The 10,585-nt window shown below is 39.7% G+C and overlaps 1 long non-coding RNA gene across 1 annotated transcript in view; it reads left to right on the top strand.

The window, feature by feature from the left end:
• The first annotated feature begins 1,991 nt into the window (after positions 1 to 1,991).
• Positions 1,992 to 10,585, top strand: part of LOC125702340 (uncharacterized) — a 116,543-nt gene continuing 107,949 nt past the window's right edge. The window contains exon 1 of the long non-coding RNA XR_007380529.1: positions 1,992 to 2,047. This is a non-coding gene — a long non-coding RNA (uncharacterized LOC125702340). The remainder of the gene's footprint in view (positions 2,048 to 10,585) is intronic.

Below are 10,585 nucleotides of genomic sequence, written 5' to 3'. Positions count from 1 at the left end.
GGCAGAGCTGGAACAACTCCTTCTCTTACCTGTCTCCTGCTGTCCCAGGGGTTGCTGGCCCCATGGCAGGGCTGATGGAAGAGCCTGTGAGTCAACTTACAAATTGCCACTGGGAACAGCCTAGGATGAACTTGTTTGTAGAAAGAAGACAGAAAGGACTTTTATAACTAGGCTGTAATTTGAATGTCTTCCACTCTAAGTTCCAATAACCTTCATACAAGGCTGTAAAATACAATAATAAATTGCAAATTCCTGCAAAATAAATAAATGAACAAATAAATCTATGCATTGTATAGATTTGCAAACATTTGAAGATATGATAAAGAGTGACATACACATTTCTTTTAATGTAAGAATCAAAACTTGTCTTCTCATTCCTTTGGTCCTTATTTATTTGATCTGTGAGGAACTCTAATGTTAGTGAATGAGAATGGAGTTAGGATGGAATTCACAGTCTGATTGTACCAACATTGGCTGTATGGCTTTGGACAAAGTGCCCGGATCTCATTTTTTAGGATTTATAAAACGAGTTGCAATTAGCGAGGAATTCTATAAGAACAGGCCAATAATTTGCAGTAAGAAAGGCAGTATTGACTTTTGCCACTTCAGCAGTAAGAAGACAAGTTCTCACAGGTGCCCACACTCCTCTGATAACAGCAGTAGGCAGCAAGTAGGGAGGCAGTGCAGGACTCAGCCGGATGCCAGTCCTTCTCACTTCACCTCTTTCAGTGCTTTTCCACACTGTTCATTCACTGATGCTCCCCCTGTTCCCCCCTCCCCACAGCAGTGATGCCATGGGATGTGCTGTGCTGGTGTCCCATGTGAAACCAGCAGGCTCTGCTTTAGCTCTGCCGGGGTTTTACCATCACCAGCAGCATGCTGCCTGGCACAGTTTCCCACTTGCCTGTGTGTGAATGCAGTCCTCACAGTCAGGTTTCATTATAAGCCTTGAGGTGGCTTTACAAAGATGCCCCGTTGCAAAGATATACCTTCTTTGTTCAGGTGTTAAGCAAGTTAATACTAAAAAGCTGCTAGCAATAGGTGAGTTGCTGTAACTATAAATCTAGTTCTCATGTTCTGTACATTGTTACTGCCATTCTTTCTTGTATTCTATGATTTATTTGAACTTTAAAACATCCCTAAGAAAGGAGTGAGGAAAATGACTGGCAGTTAACTATTATATCAATCAATGTGTTTTTCCTGTGACTCAATCTATTTGTTATCATAAAGACTTATTTTCAGTCCAAATCTCCCTTCCTTTTTTTTTTTTTTTTAAATATCTGAACTCCAGTACACAGTGTTAAGCCATCAAATCTTTGTTTAATAGTATCCTATTTCAAAAGGACGTATGTCAACTGTTGTGATTTTGTTTTTCTGGAAGCGAGAATTTAATCACAAAAGTTTTTAAAACCTCTTGCTATCTTGTGCTTCCCCAGTAAACCTCAGTGTTCCTCAGCAGGCTTGGCAGCTGTGCACCCACAGAAGTAGGTTTTACTGAGTGGGCAAGTAGAGGGGAAACTGATTTTTGCTAGTACCAGTCACTGGACTTTGACTTCAGGGAGTGCAGTGGTTAGAGTCCTTGTAGTATTCTCATGTTATATGACAAGAGTGGTAAATGATGAGATGGGACATTCTTTTAATTTAGCATTTGTGTTTGACTAAGTTCAGAGGCTGTGTGGGCTGATGCAAGTTGTGCCAAACTCTTAACGTTCCAGCAAGGTCACTCTAGCAAACAGGGTTGTTTGACCTGTGCAGGTGCCTCTTCTGGTCACTCTCGTTTAGGGGAGTCATTTAATCTACACTCTGGACTCAACCACAGGTGGGTGGGTTTAGGGTTGTGTGGGAATTGCAGTCATGGCCTGAACCCATGATTGAGCACCTGGAGAAGGGCACAGGCAGCCCTGGGAGCACAGCTGAAAGCAGTTCACCTGTGTGACCAGAAGGTTCCGCCCCTCTCTGAGCCTCACGTAAGGGCTGCCAGCCACAAAGGAAGGTTCTCTATGTGGAGACCCCTTCTTTTGGAGATTTTTGGTGAGCCTTGAGACAGGTAAGCAAATTTTTCTTTCTTTAAGTGGGTTGTAACCACTTTTGGGGGTATTTTTGAACTGGTTATCTGCTGTCACCTTTCCTTGTAAGTGTGCTGTATGATGGACCTTGCCCTCAAATCCATTATTTTTGCTGCATTTGAGATGACTTTTTTAATTACTTAAAAGACACGAGAAGTTGCTGTTATGCACCTGAGCATGTCACCAAATGTTTCTGGCTGTTTCTGAAGCTCTGTGTGGCAGACACAAACCAGGGAAAGAGTGCTTCTTGCTTTCTGTTTTTCTGCTGCTATTCTTCCCTCTTACAAATCTGAATTAATTAAAAGATCAAAAGCAATATACTTTTTTGATACTGGAGTTCCTTTGTCATCTCAATCCAAAAGAAAGGAACATATCTTTAAAATAATTCTGATAAGGGTCTCACTAATTCCTTGTTATGTAACTTGATAGTCAGTTGTTGCCTGGTGCCTCTTTAGTGTGATTTCTTATGCTACATGAAGTGGTTCTGATTACACTATCAGATGAATAATATATATGAGTGAGTCAAGGTAGCTATACTGTGAATTTTCAAGCCACGTTGCTCTTAGAGTGGACTGAGTTGGGAACTCATCTTTCTGCTAGGAGGCAATAGGTATCTCCCAGGGCATTTGGTTGGAAAGAGGTAAATCCTGAGCATGTGCTGTTTCCTATAGGAAGTGGAGCTCGTAAGAAGTTGAATCTGAGCATGTACATCTACCAAAAAAAAGTCCCGTGCTCTATTTCTTTGTGTGAGGACACTGTTTAGCTTTGTGTGCCTGTGGACAATGACACGTGGCGGTCTTCTATTCACCATTCATTTGTATCAGTGCATGAGCCATTCTGCTTTCTCTGAGAAATACATTAGTGACTTTATTTGTTTAATTATAGATAGCTGTTGAGAAGGAGGAGGAAGCATCATTAGTATGTAGTGTTGCTGTCTCTGTAGATTTCTTGTACTTTGTGATTAACGTTTTCTTAAACACATCTTTATGTAAGAAAATACCTTACTTTGCCAGTATTTTTTTTAGCCAAAATCAGTTGCCACAAGTATTTAAAGGCAGGAACTAGTACAGTTGTCTTAATGTTAGTTGTCATTCCCTGCTGCCTTTCACATTGTATGGGAACTGCTGAGTCATGGCCTGAACCTCTGATTAATCACCTGAGGTGAGCCATGAGTCAGCCAGAGGAGCACAGGTGAAGGCAATTCACCTGTGCTGCCGGAAGGGGTGGAGCCAGGCTGCACCCCTCCTGGACCTATTTAAGAGCTGGCTACCAGAGGGGAAGGATCTCTTCTGGAGATCCCCTCTTTTGGTGTCTTCTGGTGAGCTCAGCCAAAGGGTAAGCTCTTCCACTTATTCTTTTTTTGTTATCGTTGTCTGCTTTGCCTTACTCTCTTGATTATATTGTGATTATAACATCTTGGTTATACACACATGTTGTGAATGTCCATGTAGTGCCAATTATGGACCTGAGCTTGATCCCATTACGATGAATGGGAGCTCCAACCTCTGATTTTTACCACATTTCCTTTGAAATTAAGCTTCGATTCAGCCTTTTGCCAGCCAGATAGCCTTCCACACAAAAGTAATTCAGCAAATGGAATTATTCATGTGCTTAAAACAGGCCTGTACTCAGTTTTTTTTTTTGTAGGAGGCATCCAAAGGCACAGTGTCTCCCACGGTACAACTGCAGTTCTGTCAGCGGACTGCAATAGCTGCATTCTGAATGGTGCCTCCTCAGCTACAGCGTGCACCAAAATGTTGTGTTTACATGTGGCAAAGCTCTTCAGAAGAACCTAACCCTCCTGTAACTCCTTCTCCTCAATCTGGGAAGAATTAATTGTACTAATGCTTGGTTTTAAATTGGTTTTGCCTCTCTTAGTTTTCATTTATACAATGGGACTAACTCTCATGAGGAAACAGAGAAGGTTAACAGTGCTTGCAGTAAACTCTGGTAAGAACCATGCAAGTCCTAAGAAAAGCTGTTACTCCAAACACGTACTTGCTGGCTGATCTGTGAGTGCTATCAGTAAATTACGGACCCATGAAACTCTTGTGTTCTATTTTTCTAGAAAGAGAATAGAGACATTGGCACCTAACACAACTCAAAGGGTGAGAACAAGCTATCAGAAAGAACATAATGCTCTTTTGACTTTTAGAGATCTTTATATACGTCATCTAGTGTCATTTTCAAATACCTTGAAGGGATCATAAAACTTTGCTCATCTCTGATCACTGTAGCACTTAGAAAAGGAAAGGTACGAATGGCCATAACCCTGGCACATTTTTAACTATACTTGGGACTAAAGGGGATTGTAAGATGGAAGCTTTGATAACAAAAACATAAAGATGTCATTGTCAACTATCTCAAAATATACATGGTTGTAGTAAATGTTACATAAGCCTACAGCTAAGGAATAGATCACAGTTTCTACACAGTATTTCTGGCATTTCTGTTAATGAACACTTTAACTCCTTCATGAAGAAATATTCTTTATCCCACAACTTGCTTCCTTATTGTGCTTATTATCGCAGAAACAAAAAGCCTTATTGAATATGAGTTGGTTGTGAATACAGGCTAGACTGTCAGCTCCGCTCTGTACAGAGAAAAGCAAATGCTTAGGAAGTATCTGGGGGGGGAAGTGTGTGTCATGTCATTGAACACCTTGCTAGCAATAGCATGAGACTTGTCCAGTTCATTGAAGCAACAGATAGCAGTAAGTGTCAAACTAAACTGAGTACTAGAGAACTCAGGAACAGCTTGTGCCCCAGTGTAGGTCAGCAAAGTATTTAAGCCTATGCTAAAACAAAATGATTGTGAATGTCTTGTTTCAGCTTGGCACACACTATAGAACTTGCTGGATAAAAGGTAGGTGATGCTGTCAAGAACATCCACACACAGATTTTGACCTGTCAGGTCCTGACTGGGTGGCTACTCGAGTTTGCCACCAGCCTGGGGTTTGTTGCTGTTTGGTATAACAAGCTGGAGCTTGTTAACAAGCTGGAGGTCTCAGAGGTGTAAATGCATGGGGATTGCCATCTTCAAGTGCAACCAATCCCTGCTACATGCAGTCTCTCCCCATGTGACATTGAGGACATGCTGCTTGTTGTTCCATGTGGCTACGTAGGCTAGATGCACAACTCTTGGAAATAGAGATGAATTAGTATTTTCTGTTACATATCCACGCATTGCTAAAATTTATTAAGTGCATTACATTTTTGGAAAGAAACTTCATCACATTAAAATCTGCAATCCCAGTAAATTAAAGATAATTTGCAAATTACAGGCTGGTAGGTAGCATAACTCAACAGTTCAAAGTCTGTTCTACAGATTGCAAGTCATTAATAATTAGTATTACAAAACCTATTACATCTTTGATTGGGGGGAAATGGACTGAGGCTAGTATTACATTATTCAATTAGATTAATTCCACTTAGTATGTGTTTTGCTTTATTTCAAGTGCAGTCTGTAAAAGGATTGTGGTAACAACCATCCAAAATGTCAATTAATTTGTGTATAGAGCAAATAGCACACATAATAATTTCATCATATAGTGCAGCTCTGTTGACTGACAGTGGAAGTGCTGGTAGGCTTACTATGGTTAATTAGATTTCTTTATGCACTGCACAGCAGCACTACAGGCATAATTTATAAATGAGTTTATTAAAATTTCTATAGTCATACAGTGAAAGCACACTAAACTTTCTTGAATGTTTTTATTCTTACCTTTGTGCGCTTTGACCACACTAAGAAAATGTAAACTGTCACTAGGAAAACGTAAGACAAAGCAACATGCTAAGATTACAGTCTGTGTGTAAGCAGATCAAGTCAGAAAGCTCACACAGACCTCATGGGTCAGAGTGGCCTGCTAGCTAGTAAAGAGATCACTAAAATCCTCATCTGTTCTGGGATTTTATCTTCTGCTAGCAAGCTTGAATTTCATGTAATCCCAATTTTTACAGATATTAGTCATACCTATCTGAGCAGCCGCGTTCATTATTCCTTTTTTGTATTTTCCCCATTTCATTCAGTCTGATATCATTGCAATAATTCTATTACTGCATTAATTTCCCACTCTTATCTATTTCTTCTATTTACTGTGCTTCCATTAGGAATTCCTTGGCAGTGTCATCTTGCCATTGTGTGGATTTCTTTCCCTGTTCCTGAAGCAGTGCTTCTCACAATCCAGGCACTTCATGATGCACAGGATTTACTAGCCTTGCAGAGGGCACTGCCTGAATCTGTTTAATTTCAAGTATGTGTACATGTTGCATTGATTTCAGAGGAATTTGAGCATTATCTTTATGTGGTACTGTGAGCAGGGAGGGCTAAATCTTCTCTTCTGCATTTTTTGAGCATTCAGATTTTAATTCTTTACTCCAAACTTTTTGTGCACTGTTCCCACATTTGCTACAATCATCTTCCTTGAGACAAATTCAGCATCTTTTGTTCTGACACTGCATTTCTGTTAAAGACTTAAATGCCTCTCCATCTCTTTCATTTCTTTTCAGCTGTGAAGTTTTGTTTACTCTCATATTGTTAAGTAACCAATCCTACCTGAGTAAATCCAATCTATTTCAGAAAAGAAGCTTAGTGCACCATAAAACTATCAAATATTGTTCTCAAGGTGCTCAATAATCTGACAGTGCATAGACTTCATATGGCAGTGCTGCTGTACAAAACACCACATGTAGCATTCTGTGTTACTTGCATATGTATGGAAATCACCCGTTTTAGAACCTTGATCACTAAGCAAATCCTTTCATCAAAATATGTCTGTGCAAAAGAAAACATCGAGGTGAGGAGGGATATCTTAAATTGTCTAGCAGAGAGTTCTCTTTGAAAATTCTGCTTGCAAACTGCTGCCTTGTCTGAGCTGAACGATTCCGACATATGAAACAAAAAGGAATTGACCAACACGTTTAAGTTGCATCTATTTGTTTCAATCACTTTCCTGTGTGCAAAGTGTTGTTACGTAATCTTGCTGGTTAGCCTACCCCAGAGATCTGGGAGCAGGTGTAGCAGTTGGTAATTTAGAGATGCAGTCAAGCATTACTTCGAAATCAATGAATTATGGGGAAAGGGCTTTAACACCTGAATGGTGCTTTAGTGACAAAAATTGATAAGGAAGAGGACAAGTGGAAGATCAAGGCGAGGAGGCAACTCATTCCAGCTGCACGTGTTAGTAGTGCTGCAGATCATTGTTTCTATATTTTAGACTGTTCAAAGGAAGGAGGCAGTAGAGAACTTGGTAACCATAATCAAAACTTTTTTTCAGTAAGATTTATGCATCCAAATCCTTTGCTTCGCACTCAGGTTTTTATTTGAAACTGAAATGTTCATTTTTATTTTGGAGGCTACTTTGAGAGAGACAAATACTGCACTGGGAGAACTGGAGCAAGTGGTATAAAGCTGCTCAGATGCAGAAACTACAGATGAGGAGCATGACTACATTATTTTCTGACATTATAATTAATTACCTGGTTCTTTAGTGGAATTGTCAGAAATGAGATCTCAGATGCTGTGAGGAGCAAAGCTTTCATATGCATCACAAAAATGTTTCTATGAATATGCCTTGTAAAATTCATACCCATCATTCTTGAATCTGAATCCTGTTGCCTACACATATTTAAATCGCTGTTGCTACTAATAGGCTTCTAGCACAGGGTGTTATTCTTTTTTAAAAAGCAGTAGCAAATAGGAAGGACTCTCAATTTCAGCCTGACTTCTGCAACTGTGGCATTTTTTGCTCTGCCTTTAATCCACTGTAGTTGAGTTTCTTTTTTCAGCACAGTTCTTGAAGAAAAGTCTCCAGCCACAGCATTACCAAGATTGTTACAATAAATCATGGAGTTAAGTAGTTATACAGGATTTACACTGTCAGGAATTAGGCATGACATAGACATGGTACAAATGAAAGGCTTAGCAGGGCACTTCCATGTCTCCTCCACACTGTCTGATTTAGGAGCACATCTCTTCACAGTGGGTTTCCACCAAAGAGACCAGAGAGCAGAAGTCAGTAAGCAGAGCAGCACAGAAGAGATGACTGGTGAGGAAATGAGGATCCTAGAAAGACATCATGAAAATGATTGCAACTAGAAGGTTCTCTTATGACAGTGAAGAAGAAGAATTGTGGTGACTGTCATTTCATTTACCTTTTTGTCCTCTTTTAAGCCGAGTTTCTCACTGCTACATGACTTCTCATTTTGCCTTAAAGATGTGTAACTCGTTGCTTTGAGTGGTGCACTGGGAGATACAGAAAAGATTAATTCGCCATTCCTTTTCTTGCATTAGCCACTATTTCTTTGGAATTCCTTGATGTACAGCAATTCTGGGAATGCTTCACAGGAATTTCTCAGTCCAGAGCATCCTCAGATTTCTTAGCTGCGAGTCTATTCTTGCATTTCACTGAGGGAGGATCTTTCTAGGGAGTTTTTAAGAGCTCTTGGATGTTTCCCAATGGTTTTCCAAGAACTGCTGGATTGAGTATCCTGTTGTAGAATCACTGCTATGATATTTAAAACCCCAGGGAGACTCTAGAACTCTACTAAAATGGCACTCTTGATCCTTGGTGTTTAGATTCCTTGGTATGATTACCTATAACCTCTCCCAGGTCATCTGTGTTTCATCACACATTTTTATGGAACATGATGTAATGACCACGTTTTGTTTTTTTTTTTTTTTAAATAAGTCCTGTAAAGTACAAGGATGACTGTTTTACTGGCGTATGGGAGCCATTCTTAAAAGAGAGAAATGGGCTTTTTTCTTTAGTTGACAAGTTACTAAAACAGGGAGAGCGAAAGCAGTGAATACAGCCAGAAAGGAGAATCAAAACAGTTCAAAACTAGAGATGTCACAGGAGTTGATTTAATAACTTCTCCACTCATACAGTGAATGTGGAATAGCTGTTGATAAATCAAATACTGAGAACAGGCCTGTAGTCAGAGCAGAACCGCAAACACATCTGAAAGGATGAAAACAGCAGAAGTTCAAAACACGTAGGCCTTCATTCCCTTGTCACTTTGTATGTGACTTGAATTAAGCTCTTACTCTTCACCCCTAATGTTCTCATATTTTATTGAAGAGGCAATGCTCCACAAAGGCTGAGTGTAGTATCAAGCAATAGAAATAACACACAAAAGCACAGGAGAGGACTGAGATGTATAGACAGAATTGAAGATAAAACACAACCATACTGAAGTCACTGTATTAAAATGTAGGCCTGATTTTCTTCTGCATCAGAGCTTCCTTATGGTACTTTGTTAGAATAATGGGGCCATGAAATGTACATAACTGTAATTATTCCTCCAAAGTCCCTTAAGTAGACAGAGTGGTATAAATGGAGCATTGTATAAATGAGAATTGAGTTCAGTGAGGAGTAGATTGCGTGTTGCTCTGAATTCCAAGTATATTCTAAAATTAAATAGAAAAATAGCTGGGATATCTCCCTTTATAGAAAATCTGTGTGTTTCAGTGTCAATGTTCTGTTTATAGGAGAATTTCATTGGGCTTCACTGTGCGACTTGTGTGACTGTTTGTACGGCAAGCTGTGCAAAGGCAGCAAAAACTTGGCAAAAACATGCTATTAATATCTTAAAGCAACTTTGGTTGTGACTGCAAAAAGGACTATTAGCTATTATGTGGGAGGAATGGCCTGGGTCTCTGGAGGTCTCTGAACAACAACAACAACAAAACAACGGGGAAGCAGTCCTAAAAGTATTAACCCTTCTTTTCTCGTGAAGGCTCTGTGGCTATGGTTCCAGCTGATTCGTCTGATGGTTGTACTGAGACCAAAGAGTGCCTTAATGGGGAATCCTCCCTTTCTACCGTTCCTTTCTAGACTGAAAATGGGCCGTCAGTGGCAGGGCTTCTTAGATATCAGAAGTATCAAATAGTGTGTAGAATATGTTCTCTACTTACATAATAAATAGATGACCAGCCTATGAAGATGCTTTTAAAATCATAAGATTTATCTAGGGGTAGGGTAAGGTCAGAGGAGCCAGAGATGTAATACAAGCTTCTAACAAGGAAATTGAAAAGCAAGTGAGAGAAACTGCCTTTCGGGATTCTTTTATTATTTCCTCTTCTCTGAAATTCATATCGGGATCAGACCTACACAGCACTTAAACAATCCTGTACGTCTGCTACAGTGTAATATGTGCTGCTCTGCTCAGGTGATTTGTACCTGTAACTTATGTCTGCATAAGCTAATGGGATCTAATCCTGCACTCTTAAAAAAATCCATTAAGTAGTGACCAGCTGCTCCAGGTGGAATCCTAGCACTGCTGTATCTTCTTTCCCATCTGTCAGTCAACAATGCTTTTAGAAGTTGTCCACTTATAAGGTTTGCTTCTGCAGCCTTGCTTCTTTGGAGTCGCTTTGAATAAAAAACTGTAAACCAGAAAAATGAGTTTTCCTGGTACCTGATTTTTAATGTATTGGGTTGTTTTATTATGGGAGCAGTTCTATCTGATTATGTATGACAAATTTCAGTAGAGTTTTACCAATTTCATGCAGTAATG

The sequence above is a fragment of the Lagopus muta genome, chromosome 18 (assembly GCF_023343835.1).
Source record: "Lagopus muta isolate bLagMut1 chromosome 18, bLagMut1 primary, whole genome shotgun sequence".
In the NCBI taxonomy this organism is placed as follows: Eukaryota; Metazoa; Chordata; class Aves; order Galliformes; family Phasianidae; genus Lagopus; species Lagopus muta.
Note: the sequence above shows the minus strand (reverse complement) of the source record. Positions and strands in the feature narration are given on the sequence as shown.